Source organism: Canis lupus, chromosome 10, assembly GCF_048164855.1.
Source record: "Canis lupus baileyi chromosome 10, mCanLup2.hap1, whole genome shotgun sequence".
Taxonomy (NCBI): Eukaryota; Metazoa; Chordata; class Mammalia; order Carnivora; family Canidae; genus Canis; species Canis lupus.
This window is the reverse complement of record NC_132847.1, coordinates 40,707,214-40,725,282: the sequence shown is the minus strand read 5'-3', so window position 1 is coordinate 40,725,282 and position 18,069 is coordinate 40,707,214. Positions and strand designations below refer to the sequence as shown.

Below are 18,069 nucleotides of genomic sequence, written 5' to 3'. Positions count from 1 at the left end.
TCCCTGGGTGGCGCAGCGGTTTGGCGCCTGCCTTTGGCCCAGGGCGTGATCCTGGAGACCCGGGATCGAATCCCACATCGGGCTCCCTGCATGGAGCCTGCTTCTCCCTCTGCCTATGTCTCTGCCTCTCTCTCTCTGTGTGACTGTCATGAATAAATAAATAAAATCTTAAATAAAATAAAATTGGAAAACCCACTCGTTTACCTATAGTACGGTGGCTTCACCTTGTGATTTTTTTTTAAACAAGGTTAGTAAGGGAGAAGCGTGGATGAAGAGCTGTAGGAGAGAATCTTTGTATTGATGAAACCACTTGCAAATGCAAAATGGTGATTGTTGGATGAGAAAATAGAAAAATCAAAGCAGATTCCATTCTCATCTGTCTGGGATGACAGTGATTGCCTTGCCCAGTTCTCCATGGTTTTATGAAGTTGAAATTCTTGGCCAAAGCTTCTGAGAGATTCAGTATTTGTTTAGACAGGAATTCCAACCTAATTGCCATCATCTGAGTTTAGACACCTAATTGTTCTAATGATAGATTCTTATGATTTTTCTATTCTCATATGTTTGTTAAGTGCCAGTAGGGATCCAGGAATTTTATATCTTCATCTTATTTAATTTGGTAATTAAACAGCCCCCTGAGATCTCTGTCATCTACATGTTACAGTGGAGGAACTGAGGTTTACAGCCTTTTAGTAACTAGCTTGAGGCCACAGAACTAGTAAATTGGCAGAGCCTGGGATATTTAAAACACTTACACTATTCTCTAGTATCATTCTATGGCTTTATCCTCTTATGTGTTATCTGTAAAAATAAAAACTGCCAGGTATTTTGCCAGCCAAAGATAGGTTTATTCAGGAATAAAAGAGAGTTGCAATCTGGGACAAACAAGCTGCAGCAAAACAGTAGGCAAGTCTGAGGAACAAAGGAGAAGTACACTTTTTTGAGGAGAAAAAGAGGTAATTTGAGAAGGCTATTATAAACTAAAAAATCCATTGGTGTAAACTGGGACTTCAAAGTATGGTGGCTTTTTATTGGCTAAGCTACTGGGGGACGGGGATGGGGGAGGGAAGGAAAGTGTCTCTTCCTCCAGGTGGAATAGTAGAGTAGTATCCATTTGCAAGGTCAAATCCATTTAAGGTCAAGTTCATCTCTTCCTGTTGGCTCTGCAATTGACTACAAGCGATGGGACATGAGAGCTCCCCCTGCCTACTTCCTGACTCCTTTTTAGTGAGGTTTCCCATTACTAATTTTCTAAATGATTGTACTTAAGATTATAATACAAATGTCAAAATCTAACTCGTTGGGAAATAATTATTCCACGATCAAAAAATAAACAAAAAGAGATTTCTTTAAATATCCTAAGATGTCTAAATGCTTATTTGTGGATCTCTAATGTGGGTACACAGAAAGTATTACAATCATCTGCCTAATGAATATCCACTGGCAGTAAAGATAAATTCAACATACTAAAAGTTGGTTTTCTACAAAACTTCTCAAGAATGTGTTTTTGGATAAAATAATGGTTCATGGGGCGGGGTGGGGGGGTGGGGGGCGGGTTGGGGAGCAACCTTTTCTAATTCAACTAAGTGCTCTCTGGTGTCCTGAAAGTCTGTGCCCTCCCAGATGTTAACACATGTCCTGATCCTGCCAGTTCCATAGCCTCAAGCCTACAGAGAAGAACACAAGTTTCTGGGCCAGTCTTGGACATGAACCCCAACTTTCTCAAGTACTACTTTCGTGGCCTTAGGCTCTTTACTCAGCCTCACTGGGCTACTTTCTCAGCAGTAAAATGGGATTTGTAATGCTTATGGAGCTATAATGTTAAATGAGATAATGCATTTAAATCAAGGGGTTCAAATGCTGAGTGCTATTGATTTTGTCTCTCACCATGCATTTTTTAACAGAAGCTCACCAAAATAAAGCACAGTAAGCAAATGACCCCACAGGATGAGCTGACTTCACGTGTTTATTGTCCTTTTTCATCATATATCCCATACCTATCCTTCTTCACCGAGTGAATATTCATAAAACAACAAAATGTGATGGGAAATGGCATACAACAGACAAGAGCTCTAGGCCCAGCTCACTGAGTAACTAGCTGTCCTTACCACACCCAATTGCTGCATTTCTTTGAGCTTCACTTCCTTCCAGCTGTGAAACAAAGATGCTAAAGGAGATACTGATAATTCTGCTAATACAGTTAGACAGCCATGTGTGAACCCTTAGCACGGTGCCTGGTACTTTGCTATACCGTTGTTTTATTCCCTTTGGCATTTGCAAGGAAGTGCACAACATCCAGGTATTTGGAGACTCTTTTCCTTTTTCTCACTTGTTTATTTAGGGGTTTTCTGCTTCCCCTTTTGTGTTTCTTCAAGGTCACCTCGAAGTCATAAACCACCCCTAAAGCTGCCAAAGCCTATAGAGGGGCGACATTTGGAACAAACACAAGCTGGACGTGATGGGGTCCGATCCCCAGAGCAGACCTCTGGCACTCTGCCGGCGGCTGCCTACTGACTAGAGTCAGGCCATCTGCAGTAACATTCAGCTCATCTTCCTAGACTTTGAACTAATTGGGAACTTGTCAGAGTGTGTAATACGCTTCGTGCTGCCTTCTGCTCCAGCGCTTGGCCAGAACCCGGTTCAGTGGCACCAGGCTTTCAATTGGATAGAATAGATGAGTCTTTTTGGAATCCCTCCTTTCTGTCAGTTAGCAGGTGATAATTTATGCCCTTTGTAATAATACCCCCCAGCTTCCAAAGGGGGTAAGCATTTTGAAAGCCCTAAATCAACAGTTCTCGACCTTCTTAGTGTTGCACTTTTGAGAATCTGATGGAAGTTATGGATGCTCTTTTTCCTGCCCCTGAAAATTTATGCCTACATAAAATTTTACATTTTTCAGAGATTTCACAGATTCCTCCCCTAAATCCAGACTGTGGGCCCCAAATTCTAGCATCAAGTAGTGTTTGCATTTATGGAGGTCTGGATGGTTAATATTGTTCATCAATAAGCTAATACCAAACAGCAGGCAGGAAATAAGTACTGGTGTCTGGAGCAACATTTTTTTTTAAAGAACCAAATGGGGATCCCTGGGTGGCGCAGCGGTTTGGCGCCTGCCTTTGGCCCGGGGCGCGATCCTGGAGACCTGGGATCGAATCCCACGTCGGGCTCCCTGCATGGAGCCTGCTTCTCCCTCTGCCTGTCTCTGCCTCTCTGTCTCTCTCTGTGTAACTATCATGAATAAATAAATAAAATCTTTAAAAAAAAAAAAAGAACCAAATGATTAGTGACCTGCTCTCAGTGGGATACACAGAGAAAGGAGGAAGTCTTGCAAATAAAATATTTTTAAATTAAGTTTTAATTTTAACGCCTATATAGTTATATTAGTTTCAGGTGTACAGTACAGTACAGTGATTCAGCAATTCCAAACACCACCCACTGCTCACAAGGACAAGTGCCCTCCTAATCCCCTCCACCTGCTCTCTGGTAACCACCAGCTTGTTCTCTGTCATTAAGAATCTATTTCTAGGTGTGTGTGTGTGAGTGTGTGTGTGTGTGTGTGTGTGTCTTTCTCCCTTTTTTCCTTTGCTGACTTGTTTTGTTTCTTAAATTCCACAAATGAGAGTGAATGGGTGACGGGCACTGGGTATTATTCTGTATGTTAGTAAATTGAACACCAATGAAAAAAAAAAAAAATTCCACAAATGAGTGAAATAATATGGTATTTGTCTTTCTCTGACTAGCTTCTAAAATGGATATTTTGTTTTACATATAATTAACTAGATTTGGGGACAAAAGTATAAATACAAACATATTTGATCATATTGTCAAAAAAACCCACATAAGTAATATTAATCTGTCAATTCATCATCACCTATGACATATAAAATGCACACACACATATAGGACAATGCCCACATCCTCAGAAGACAGCATATGAAATGTGTAGGGGTGAAGATTGTCTTCAGTTTATTTTAAAATGATTCAGAAAAAAATAAACATATATTGATAAAGCAAATATAGAAAATGTTAATTATTGAATCTAAGCAGTGGGAATATGGCTGTTCATTGTATTTTTCTTATAACTTTGGTTTGAACATTTTTATTACAAAAACTTAGAGAATAAATATATTATTTTGAGAAAAAATGTTAACTTAAGCACAGCCTTTCACCTTCAGAGTGGATTTTCTTCAATTAATTGATGAGCATCATTCCCCTCAGGTCCAGTATATTTTTCATTGTGGTTTAGAATCTTGTCCAAAGATGTTCAATGTTACTACTATTATAATTTTGTAAATAATAAATGTTCAGTGATGACATTATACTTTATACAGCATTATATGGTTATTATCAGCATTTAAGAAGCTGTCTAGGCAATAAGCTCAATGTACTAGGGCCTGCTACAAAATGAAGTGTGTAGAACTATTTTGAGAAGTTCCTAATGGTTAAAACCAAGGCTTCGGAGCCAGCAGTAGTTACAAAGAAAGCTTCTTCTACAGGATATTTCTCATGTTGTTGTCCCCTGATTGGACAACAAATTTTTTAATTCCAGCACTGAAAATAGTGCTGGACATTTGGCCAAGAAGATGGTACTAACCATAATATCCACACCTCCTGGCTCTATTTGAACTGTAATGCAGTTAGGATTCCCAGAGCATATCTCTTCCATTTCTGTTACTACAAGGCTACATCTGCTTTCAATAGTATACAATTTCCACTATGCTATTGACAGATAACAGATAAGATATGCCCTAGGAGACCACAGCCACTATCTGGAACCAGAAGTTTTGTTTTAAGGTCTGAACCTTCCAACATCATTAGTTCATTACTATTTTACCAGCAAAAATAGAACACTATCTTCACTTAATGGCAGGCCTCAGTTTCATCTCACTTTTTCAATTTATACCTTGCTTTTATGTGATTAGAAGGATGCACGATGTTTGAAAATACTCTTAAAATCATGTACATTTTGTTCAAAGAAAAGCTAATGATTAAAGCTCTAAATTTCCCTAAATAGTTTTATGAGGATTGGATGGCTCCCACTTACTGAATAAATTTCCTTCTATCCTGCGTGGAAGGTGAATTCAGAGGGTGTTTTATCTTTAGAGAATAAATAAATTTAGAGAATGCAAAGAGAGTGGTGTCTTAGACCCAAGTGAGTAAGTACATGAGAAATGTTCAACATCATAAGCCATTAGAGAAATGCACATTAAAATCACAATGAGATATCACTGCACCTATTAGAATAACTAAAATAAATAATGACAATACCAGACACTAGCAAGAATGCAGAAGAGCTGGATCATTCACATATTGCTGGTGGGAATATAAAATGCTATGGCCACTCTGGAAAATAGTCGGGCACTTTTTTTCTGAAACTAAAAATGGTCTCATGACCCAGAACTTATATTCTTGGGCATAGATCCCACAGACATGAGACTTATTTTATTTATTTTATTTTATTTTATTTTATTTTATTTTATTTTATTTATTCATGAGAGACACACAGGGAGAGGCAGAGACACAGGCAGAGGGAGAAGCAGGCCTCTCACAGGGATCCCAATGTGGGACTCGATCCTGGACCCCGGGATCATGCCCTGAGCCAAAGGCAGACACTTGACCACTGAGCCACCCAGGTGTCCCAAAACTTGTTTTTATGTAGAAATTGGTACATCTGTATTCATAGTTTCATTCACAGTGGTTCCAAACTGGAAACTATCCAAAGGCCCTTAGATAGGAGGATATAAGACATCCATACCATAGAATACTACTCAACAGTACAAAAGAAATAAATTATTGATACATGCAACAGCTTGGATGAACTTCAAGGTAGTTGTATTGGGTGGAAAAAGCCAGTCTTATAAAGGATACATACTGGGATCCCTGGGTGGCGCGGTGGTTTAGCGCCTGCCTTTGGTCCAGGGCGCGATCCTGGAGACCCGGGATCGAATCCCATGTCGGGCTCCCGGTGCATGGAGCCTCTTTCTCCCTCTGCCTAAGTCCCTCTCTCTCTCTCTCTCTCTGTGACTATCATAAATAAATAAAAATTTTAAAAAAAGGATACATACTGCATGATTCCACTTATGTAACAATCATGAAAAAACTTGGAGAGGTGAATTCCAGGTCAGTAGTAAGGGATGAGGAGAGGGGATGGGTAGAGCTATGAAGGAATAGCACAAGGGAAGCTCGTGGTAAATGGTACAGCTAAGTATCTTAATTCCAGTGGTGTTTACATGAAGCTACACATGTGATTAAATTGTATAGGGTGACACACACGCCATACACAATCACAAGTAAATGCACATATAACTGGTGAAATCTGAATGAACTCTATAGACTGTACCAATGTCAGTTTCTTGGCTGTGATATTGTACTATGGGTAATGTGAGATGTTATCCCGGGTGGAGACTAGGTGTGGGTGCAGAGGATGTCCCTGTACATTTTTCTTTGCAACAATAATTGGTTGTATTTTTCTGTAGTTATCTGTTAATCTATGATTGTTTCAAAGTGAAAAGTTTCTTTTAAGTGCTTCCTATGAGTCCCTACCACCTAGGATTATGAGGAGGATGAGCATATAGCACAATTATCTCAAGCGTGGCTAGTGCTCAGCAAAAGGCAGCAGGGGTTTTGTATGTTAACTCTGATGTCACTACTTAATTGGAAGACTGTCTGAGAAGAGAGATTTAAACTTGAATATAAGTTCCATGAGAACAAGGAATTGGGCTGTTTTGTTCGCTGTTGTATCCTCATACCTAGAATAGTTTAGCACATATAAATAAGGTGCTCATCAAGTATGTGTTGCAGACAGTATGAAAGAGTGATATTGAAGATACCATGAAGGAAGATGTGTAGCAAATGGAGCAAGAGGGCATAACTTCATCATACCCAGGGTAGGACACAAATAAGAGCTAAAATGGCAATTTGCCAGGACTGCCTTCTGGCTAGGAAAGATAAGTGAGCTGAGATGTTGAGGATAAATTTAAATCTCAATAGGACTCTCACTTCCCTTGATTGCATCAGTCTTAGGGGGACAATTGAGACTGTAACCACTGTCACATCAAGCCAGTTGGGGGGACTCCTAGTTCCCAGGGTGCACAGGTATCTCATGGTCAATGCCCAATGGAGCTGTTCCTTATTACCATGTTTCCACTTATTACATGGTGGCTTTATTCTGTTCATTGCTTCCACCAGGTGAACAAGATCACTACTGCTATACTCCTCTGCCATGAGCAGTACAGGTCCACCCTGCATTGGACCACCAACAGGAAGATGGGCTCTCTCCGGTTAAAGGACCCATGCAATTGTGACTGGGTCCATGGTCACAGGGACTAATCCAAAGAATTATTAGCTGATGCCACTCACTATTAGTCAAAATAGTTTCTGCTGACCTTGGCCTAAGCCCCAACACTGGATCCAGGGCCCTCAACCCTTTTCCATCTCAAGATGAGTTTCCTGCCTCTTTGAGCATCTCCTTGCTTGCAAAGCTCTAGATCGACACCTCTTTGTAACTGTCAATCAAAATATCAATGTTCAGGGATCCCTGGGTGGCTCAGCAGTTTAGCGCCTGCCTTCAGCCCAGGGTGTGATCCTGGAGTCCCGGGATCAGGTCCCACATCAGGCTTCCTGCATGGAGCCTGCTTCTCCCTCTGCCTGTGTCTCTGCCTCTCTCTGTGTGTCTCTCATGAATAAATAAATAAAAGCTTAAAAAAAAAGACATCAATGTTCAGTGTTACGAAGACACCCATGTTCAAGAGAATTAGAGTCCTAGCCAAACAAACAAAATGGCAATCTCCAGCAATCAAGAATAAGTGTGAAATGCCAATTTTAAAATAGGAGTTCAAAAAATAAAAAAATAAAAAATAAATAAAATAAAATAAGAGTTCAAAGAAGGAAGGTTTTATATTATTACATTTCCATAGGAATGAAGAAATAGAGGCCTGGTCGGTACATCTCAGAAACCGGAGGAGAATGAGTCAAGAAACAGTGGGTCATTAGCAATATCAAATGATAAGAGAAAAGTGACATAGTTCAGTGTTAGGCTGAAAAAAAAGCCACTTGCCTCCAGCTTGGTGATATTTGATCATAAAGGCTCATTAAAAAAATAGATCTAATTTCACTTATTTATTTTTAAACATGCATCTAGCACCATTGTGCTAGGTACTGTGGAATAATATAAAATGGGGGGAAAATGGCCTCTGCCCTCAGAGGGTACTCTATAACAAGACAGAGAGAGAAATAAGACAAAAAACGTAAAAGAATGAACAAGGAAGCAAATAGGGAGATTCACCAAGTATGAATGGAATATGGATGTAGCCAAGCAGTGTCCCATCTCCATGACATGAGTGATCTTAATTCCCTCCTGGGCTCTCTTGGGAATAGGAGAGCAGGTCAAGAAATGGGACCAATTCTCAATATCAGTACATTTTCAACAGGAAATGTTGTGTAATTCATGTTTGCACCCTTTGTTGTTTTCCCAAAGTTTAATTACCTTTCATTTGTATCGTTAAATATTTAAATTGGGTTTACGCAATACACATTTGCTTCCTGAGAATTCCAAAACCATGTTCAGCAAATCTGGCATCTCTTATTTGCTGCGCATGTGGAAATTGTGTCACATCCTGTAGGAACCAGGTGCTGGTATGGTGCCAATGAAATTTCTAGGATCACAAGTTAAAATGTGGTGGAGAGGGAACCCTGGGTGGCGCAGCGGTTTAGCACCTGCCTTTGGCCCAGGGCACGATCCTGGAGACCCCGGATGGAATCCCACGTCGGGCTCCCGGGGCATGGAGCCCGCTTCTCCCTCTGCCTATGTCTCTGCCTCTCTCTCTCTCTCTGTATGACTATCATAAATAAATAAAAATTTAAAAAAATTAAAAAAATAAAATTAAAAAATAAAATGTGGTGGAGAAAAAGTATGTTGTATTCATGAGGTTACACTGTATCTAGGAGATCATCAAAGTGAAAAGTTACATATACCAAAATCATGAAGTTATGTTCAAATTATAGTCTTTTGTTCTTCTTGGAGTTCAGAGTTTCACTTTTTCTCTTTTTTGTCTTTAAAAATGTGAAAGTTCTTTTACAAACTTTGTTGCTAATAATATTGCCAAAAAATAATCACACTTCCAATTTTATTACTTTCAAGTTGCACTTTAAATATTTAGTGCCCTTGATGAGATGAGCACTGGGAGTTACACTATATGGTGGCAAATTAAATTTAAATAAAATCTTTTTTAAAAAATAAAATAAGTATTTAGTGCCTTGTTCTATATGTTGGATTTGTAATTCTATAGAATCATGTTCTTTATCTTCTTCATAGTCTTTGCTAGCTTCTCTTCAAACAGAAGGCATGTTTTTGTGTAATTAATAAATTAGTCATAAAGTTGTTCACAAAACTTTGTGAACATAACCTAATTTATGGTTAGACCACAGTTAATTCACTTATGTGTATACCCTTAAATATAACACTTAATTTTAAGTGATCTAACTACTATCCATTACATCTAGTTAATTTTACATAACATATTCTGGGATGTGAGCTCCATGAGGATAGAGATATTTTTCCAGTTCTGGTCACATATGTATACCTAGAATCTGGAAAAATACCTGGCATATAAGTAAGTAAGTGTCCAATAAATATTACCAAATAAGTATTGTTAAAGGATTGAATTTTTTAAATTCAAAACTTCCTATTCAGAGTTTCCCATTGATGATAATATGAGACACTGTATGATTATTTAATTTTTTTGAGATGTTCTTCCCTTGAAACAAAGAAACAGCAGTAGTCCTCCAAGTAACAGAAATAAATTGAAGACTGAGCACACCGTGCCTCCAAATAAACAATATAGACTAGTATCGTGCACCCACAGTGACAAATGGGACCACAAGAGGGCTCCACTTTTCCCACCTACTGCTGAGCTATAAACTCCTCCATACAAGTCAACCTGCTATATGGATAATCTAATTTGCAGAGTTACTTGAAACTATACCATTGTGAAGGTCATAAAAAGTGTCTCCATGACCTTCAAGAGACAGAACCAATGATGAAAATTCATGACAATTGTAGGTGAGTCTAAATAATAATGCTGGGAAAGACAAAGAAAATAACCTCTACTCTTACTGCATTAGCAGGCATCAACTTTTTGTACCAAACACACACAAATAAAATCTCATTTTGCATTCACATCAATCACTTAACAATACCATTTTCTGGCCTCCATTGGAAGTCAGAACTCATTAATAGCTCTTAATGAACATAAATTTTTTATTGCATTTGGAATCTAGTGCCTCCAGCTCCTTTCCACAGGCCACAGCAAGGAAAAACCCCACTTTCTTGTTTCTTCTGTGCTTAAAGCTCTGGAGCCCAGCTGTCTGAATTCATATCCCAACTCTGCCATGAACTGGCTGTGTGGCCTTGAACAAACTAACCAACCTCCATCAGCCTCAAGGTCCCTTATGTATTAAAGGTGGCAGGAGTGGTTATAATACCTATTTTGAGGGTTCAATGAGATATTTCTATATAAAGCACTTGGCACAAGTTGAACTTTCAATAAATGCTATCCATGATGACTGGAATCTGTTTGATTTGCAGTAAATCCAGCACCAGCATTTGTTGGAGTTTTCTTTAAAATTCACACCCTCCTAGACACTCTTTCCTCCAAAGAAGCAAGACAATCCAGACGTAATATGTGAATGCATTTAGGGTTCTTTACTAGTCAAAGGATATTTGTGTGACTATAGCCAGAACACCACGAGCAGATTGTGTTTATTGGCATATCATAATGGTTCATTAGCATTTGTGAGAATTGCTCTAACAGTACAACAAAGTATATTAACAACATCTGGATTTGGGGGGTGGGGGAGATGAGAGATGACAGTGGTAGTTGGATTGCTAATCCCTAAATTAAGTGAATTAACGCAGAAGCTTAGTATCCTGAGTATAGAAACAGGCTAAGGAAACTCCCACTTATCTCTCTCCATTTATGAAATGAGGATTGCGGTTTTCTGTGTACCAACTTAATAAGTATTATTTTCTTAAAAAGAGAGAGAAGAGGGGCACCTGGATGGTAGTCGGTTAAGCATCCAACTCTTAGTTTCAGCTTGGGTCATGATCTCAGTTGGGGTTGTGGGATCCAGCCCCAGGTGTGGGGCTCTATGCTGAGTGCAGACTCTGCTTAGATTCTCTCTCTCCTCCTTCTCCACACACCACCTACCCCCCCAAAATAAATAAATAAATCTTTTTTAAAAGAGAAGAAATTAGTCTATGTTTACTTACTGATTGACAATAGCACATAAACAAGATAGATGATAGATGGATAAATGAATGGATAGATAGATGATAGATAGATAGAATAGAGACGTGGGTGGCTCAGTCAGTTAAGCATCCAATTCTTGGTTTCAACTTGGGTCATGATCTCAGTCCTGAGGTGGAGCCCACGAGCTCAGCAGGGAGTCCGCTTAAAGATTCTCTCCCTCCACCCCTTCCACCACACATAAACACGTGCATGTGTTCTCTCTCTCAAATAAATAAATCTTTTTTAAAGTATATTTAGAAGATAGACGGTAGACATTCACATTATATATATGATACGCAGAATTTTTTGATAATGATATATGATCTGTAAAGTGTGGAGACACTGATAATATACAACTATGTAGATTTCAGCTGGTTAGTCACTGTGCAATTCTGCATCTTGAAATTATGCTGTCCTCTTTGCCTTACTGGATATTCCCCAAATTGTATTTCCTAACAATTTTAGAGTAGATCACAGCAGATGCCCCATGCCATCTGTTATAAGCAGCTGCCCTCTCCTGGGGTAGGTTTTTTCGAGTTTTGCCTGGGACCTTATTTCACTCTTTGTCCAAATCATGACTTTCAACAGATGTGAGAGGTACTCATACTGGACATGTTCACAGATCCTCCCTGCGCAGCCTGGCTTCCTGGATTCAGAGAACTTCTAATGCAGAATGTTACCCAATGAGAAATGGCTTCAGCAGAAATTGAATTCATAGCTAAGCCTGTAGCCTTTCTGATCCAAATATTTCCCTTTTTCTTCTCACAAGCAACATCCTGAAAAGTGAAAGTATTAAACAGAAAACTTGCGGAGTTCCCAGGCTAAGAAGGGTCCTTTGGGTTCAAGTGTGGGTTTTGCTCTCTCTTTATTTTCCAACCTTCAGAGCTTCCTGATTGAAACCAGAGCCTCTAAGGTATGTGAGATGTGAAGTGCTGACATAGCCAATGCTGAATCCTTCAGACAATGCCAATTCATGGGAGCCAAGTCAAGAAAATGTAACCTGTTTTGTCGTCCCCTCCTCCCTCAGCTGCCGACTAGGATATGCCCAGTAAACCACCCTGCAGTGTCCTACACACATCACCTCTCACCATCCTGAAAACTGGAAGTTTCCTCCTCTCAGAAGCCACTCAGTTCTCTAATCCAGTTTACAACCGTGGACATGCTTTTGTTTTATAATATGTCATCATTCTGGGGCATCTGGGTGGCTCAGTTGGTTAAGCATCTGCCTTTGGCTCAGGTCATGGTTCTGGGGTCCTGGGATTGAGTCCTACATTGGGCTCCCTGCTCAGGGGAGAATCTGTTTCTCTCTCCCCCCCCTCTGTCCTTCCCCCACCTTGCTCTTGCACTCTCACGCACTCTCTCTCTCACTCTCAAATAAATAAAAGCTTAAAAAATAATAATAATTTGTCATTATTCCTTCTTATGACTCCTACTTTTTATTATAATGATAATGGAACTAATCCATAGTGCTTACTTTGTACCAAATGTTGGTCTAAGCACTTACATGTATTAATCCAAGTAACCCTTGCAACAAACTCTGAAATTGTTACTGCTAGTATCCCCATTTTACAGATGAGGAAACTAAAGCATAGAGAGATTAAGTAACTTGTCCCTGGTCACATTGCCAATAAGTGACAAAAATAGGAAAATGAACCTGAACAGTGTGGTCCATATTCCTAACAACTATATGATGTCACTGCTCATCCTATATTATTTTCTTCTCTTTTAACAATTATTTAAAAGGCAAAAGATTGAGTTGCCTGGGTGCCTCATTTGGCTGGGCATCTGACTCCTGATTTCAGCAGGGATCATGATCTCAGGGTCATGAGATCCAGCCTCGCATCAGGCAAGGAGTCTGCTTGAGAGTCTCTCCTCCCTCTGCCCCTGCTCTCTCTCTCTCTCTCTCTCTCTCAAAGAAATAAATACATCCTTAAACATAAAAAAATTAAAAGGCAAAATATTGTTCCTTAACTGTCACTGGCAATTTCATTTTACTCTGTCCATTTTAGGCAATATCTATTCTGAATTTTTTTTCTAGTATTCCAAATATTTCATGAACATAGGAATTACTCAAACAAACTGTTAAAAGGCTTTGCTTCCAAAATGTGAGCTTCCATTGCCACACTTTTTACTTATTTTCAACACTTTCTTCCCATTGCAATGTGTTTATTTTTTAAACTTCTTCCAATATGTTTCTTTAAACCAGAGTTGCGAAGTGGGTATTCCTGCATCCTGGGCTGCCACCTCCTGTAATTCATTAATCTGAGATTCTTATTTTGCTAATGGGCAGAGAGTGGGATAACTACATAAGCAACCAATAGAAAGATTACTTGAACTTTAGTACATTCTTAGTACTTCTTTCTTTAGGAATTAATTTAATCCCTCCTCCCTTAATGTTTTGGGGAATCCACTAAGACCAAAAAGGGAGGGAGACAGTGATGATTTTTGCATCTGATTAGTGGTAAGATTTCTTTTCCTTTTAGATTTTTAGGACTGAGGCTTTCACATTTTCCAACCCATAGACTTTGAGGTTTATTAGTCTCTTTCCAAGAGAGATGTTTTGAAAGTTATTGTTTGTTACAGCTAAATGCATTGAAAGAAAAAGGAGACATCATTTCATACTTCCTTGTTAATTTCTTAAACGAAAATCCATCATTCTCCTCCACCCAACCTTTCTAAGTTCCAAGGTGTCATGATAATGTCAGTTAAATATTGGATTAATATTTCTGATGGCTGGCATATATATTTTAGGTCACATTTAGGACAAAATAATGATATAGTACTTCCAGGTCCTTGATACAATAAATTCTGGTGCATTTCACAGATCTAGTGAGAGATTATAGTTGCAGAAGTTTATGGATGTTACTTGACTGTTGTGAATAGTCGCTTATCTCTGATGCCATTCCACTGTCCAGAAAAGCCACCCCTTATTTTACACAGTTGTATTTTGGCTTATGAAATCTTCCCAGTGACTCATTTGATTATGTGATTTACAGGTGGGCAATTACTGGTCAGAATGAAACAAGGACTGTGTGGTCATGATGTAGCTACACTGTGTCATATTTGCCTAATGTTATATGTCTAAAGTGGAAGTGGGGGCCTGTATATGGAGAAGCCAGTGGTTTCTGAGGTCAAAGGAAGAGAGACAATTTGAGGATTTATGAATGGCTTATAGTGTTTAAAATGCTTTCTAAGTGGGCTGTTGTATAATGGGGGTCGGAACACTTTCACTTTCAAATAGATAGCAAAATTCCCATACAGAATTGGGGTTTCTCAATTGCCCAATCACTTGCAGTGATTAGGGAGGAGGCCAGTTTAAGATAAAGGGTTGAATTTCTGAGTATTTTCTTGTAAGTAAAAGGTGTATTCCTTATATCCTGGCCTAATGGATGTCCTGCTTTCATGAATGAAGAGGAGGATCTGTGTTGGTACAACAGAGCCTCAACCTGGGACCTTTGGGGATGCATTTTATGAACTCTTTTACATATTCCTCAAGAATTTCCATGTATGTTCTCAATTGGCTTAACAAATTTTTCCTGTGGCTGGCACAGCCTTTCAACTGACTACCAGGAATTGGGCTTTCAAATTAGCGCTGCCCAAAGATATGATATTTTGGGGGGTTTAAAATCAAAGGCATTTAAACACAAAATGGATAAGAAGAATGCCAACATTAATCCTTAAAGCCCCATTCGTCTTCTTTTGAAGAAGCTATTTTCTGTAGTGTACAGTGGCTTAAAATAAACTTGCCACATGTTCAGTGGCCCTGAAAATAAATTCACAACACTGAGGCCAACCCCAAAACCAAATAGTTAGCTCAATAATTCAGATGTTAGAAATACTACAGGCTTATAAGCTTTGGCTATCCACATCTGAATCTTTTTTTGTTTGTTTGTTATCTTCACCAGTTACTAACAGTGTAATTAAAACCCCTTTAAAATTGAGTTCCTGACCTAATCAGCAGTGAGTCTCTAGGACCACAAAGTGGTCACCTTAATGGGGCCATTAAGGTGAGGCTGGGCCAGGTGAGCATGAGGGATGATCAGATGCGTGTGAACCCCTAAAAATGAGGGGCACATTTCATGTGGCACATTTCTCATCTTTTCTACAACAGAGCTACATAAAAGGAAAAGGGAGGTCTTAATGGCCTCAGTTGCCATTTCTGTATATAATGAAATATACATGTTGTAACCTGATATATATTCATGTCTGCAAGTTACACTTGAAAGGAAACTAATGATGTCAACTTCTGCTGACATTCAACAGTGGGAGATTTTGAAAAGGATTTCAGACCTTGCTCTGCACTCAGTTTTTTCTTTGCAGAATCTATGTGCAAGGCCTTTTCTTTCCATTTATTGTGTCTCAGGATCCATCTTGCTTGCGAGAGAAAAAAGCAAGTCAATGGGGCAGATCTTTTTTCTCCCTTGCAGACCAAAAAACAGGTTTGATTTTTTTTTTCCTTCCTCAAATATTTTCTTTAAATATATATTTTTAAAATCCAAAATCTGGGATGGTTAGGACTTTGTTCTCATAAAGACCACCCTGTTCTCTTACCCTTTTCATCCTGTTCCTTCATGTTCTATAGTGTCGCTGTGGTTATCAATCCCAGCTTATAATTATTTGTCTCCCATTTAGCCACAAGGTGTAAATTTGCTAACTGAAAAGGCGTGCTCTGACAGTTAATCTCCTTGTATGTCCAAAGGCTGGGCTTGCTGTACTGGATAACTTCCCTGGGGGATTGTTCTATAGAATGTGAGGCCATTTGTTGGGCTGTCTGATGTAGAAGAAGAGAAAATGAAAGGACCTGCCAGAGAGAAGAGAGTGGGATCATACAGTGCCTTCAGAGTAAAGAAAGGAAATCAAAGAACAATTTTAGGTCCACTTCAGTCTGCAGGCATGTTCCTGGGAGCTAGAGAATCAGTGATATTTTCTTATTCATGTTTTTAGAGAAGTCTCTGAGAGAGAGCCCCAAGTCAGGGGAATGGCAAATTTAGAATGCCCAGGGATGTGCTCAGAAATTACCACCAGTGCAGGGGCACCTGGGTGGCTCAGTTGGTTAGTATCTGTGTCTTGATTTCTGCTCAGGTCATGATATCAGGGTCATGGGATCGAGCCTGGTGTCGGGCTCTGTGCTGGGTGTGGAGCCTGCTTGGGATTCTCTCTCTCTCTCCCTCTCCCTCTGCCCCCCATCACCTCTCCCTCTCTTAAAAAAAAAAAAAATACCACCAATGTAGAACACTTCTGTCTAGGCCTGAGAGTTAACAAGCTCTTTAAGGGCCCAACAAAAATGTTTAGAAAAAGTATGTGTTGATATCAACTCTCAAATCTAAACCATGGGGACACCTGGGTGGCTCAGTGGTTGAGTGTCTGCCTTCGGCTCAGGGCATGATCCTGGGATCCCGGAATCAAGTCCTGTGTTGGGCTCCCTGTGGGGAGCCTGCTTCTCCCTCTGCCTATGTCTCTGTCTCTCTCTGTGTCTCATGAATAAATAAAATCTCTTAAAAAGATAAAAATTTAAAAAATAAAATCTAAAAAAGGTAACCATAGAATTATTAAATGTTTAATTGAATGTCTATACATATTTAACATCAACTTCATTAAGTATGAAATTTAGTCTTCTTAAAAGTTACATTATCTGTGAAAACAAATTATGGATTCAGTTTCTCACGTTCCAAGATCTCAAGCATGCCGATCATGATTAAATGAATTGCATGTAGCCAATAATTTGAAATACAAAATTATGAAAGGATTATAAGAATCCTTTCCATTTTTGTACGCAGAAATGTATATTTTAGGTGGGATACTGGAGCATCTTAATGTTCTTATATAAAGACATGTGGTAGGATTGAAAAAGAGAGCCCAAGATTTATGAAGATTCTAAAACAGCTCTGTACCATGTCCTCATCTCTGTACATGATTGGTTATTCCTGAAGACATAGATCACCAAAGATACCAATGGGAAGGACCAGAGGCAACCTGGGAGCAGGGTTCCAGGTTGTTCTTGCTGTATGCAACCATAGTTGAGGTGTGGTGACAAAGGCAGCATAGTCTGAGCATGAGGAAGGTCAAAGGCACCTGCACATTGTTAGATCACAGGATGGTGCCCTGCTTCTGCTGAAGGAGTGTTCATACTAGGTTAACAAAGCAAAGCCATCCAGTTGGGTCATGTTGGTAGAACTCCAGTGTCCTTTTGTTGAAGTTGTGTTCTCTCCTAACAGATGACCAGGCCCATGGGTGCCCTTGTATTCAAGTCGACTTTTCTCTACTTGACAGATATTTCCATTTTTAGAATGGAAAACTTGAAGTGGTAGAGGCAGAAAAGGTGTATTATTTGAATTCTGCATGTGATGATCTTAGTCTTTAATTCAGTGACCTAACTTCTCTTCAGGCTTTATTTTATTCACCATATATGGAGAAGTGAATGTTGGCTTCCTCCAAAATAGTTGGAAAATGATACTTCCTTGTAATGTCAACTCTTAACAATAACCACCAATAATTGGTATGATTCTTGCAGAATTTCTTTATATATACTAAAGTATTGTTAATTTATTTTTTCTATAAAATGACATGACCAATAAGGTTTTAATTTTTTTCAGTTGAATAGTATATCTTAGATATTTTTGCATGTCAATACATGTGTACTTACCTCATTTATTTTAATGACCACATGGTATTCCATTGCATGGATGGGCCATAATTGGTTGAACTGCCCTCAATTGCTGGGCATTGGGGATGGCCATTCAACTTTGAGCATTCAGAAGAATGTACCACGTGTCTAAATAAA

At 39.1% G+C, this 18,069-nt stretch overlaps 1 protein-coding gene across 3 annotated transcripts in view; it reads left to right on the top strand.

The window, feature by feature from the left end:
• SLC24A2 (solute carrier family 24 member 2) overlaps positions 1–18,069 on the top strand; it is a 244,809-nt gene that overhangs the window by 127,081 nt on the left and 99,659 nt on the right. The window lies entirely within an intron of this gene.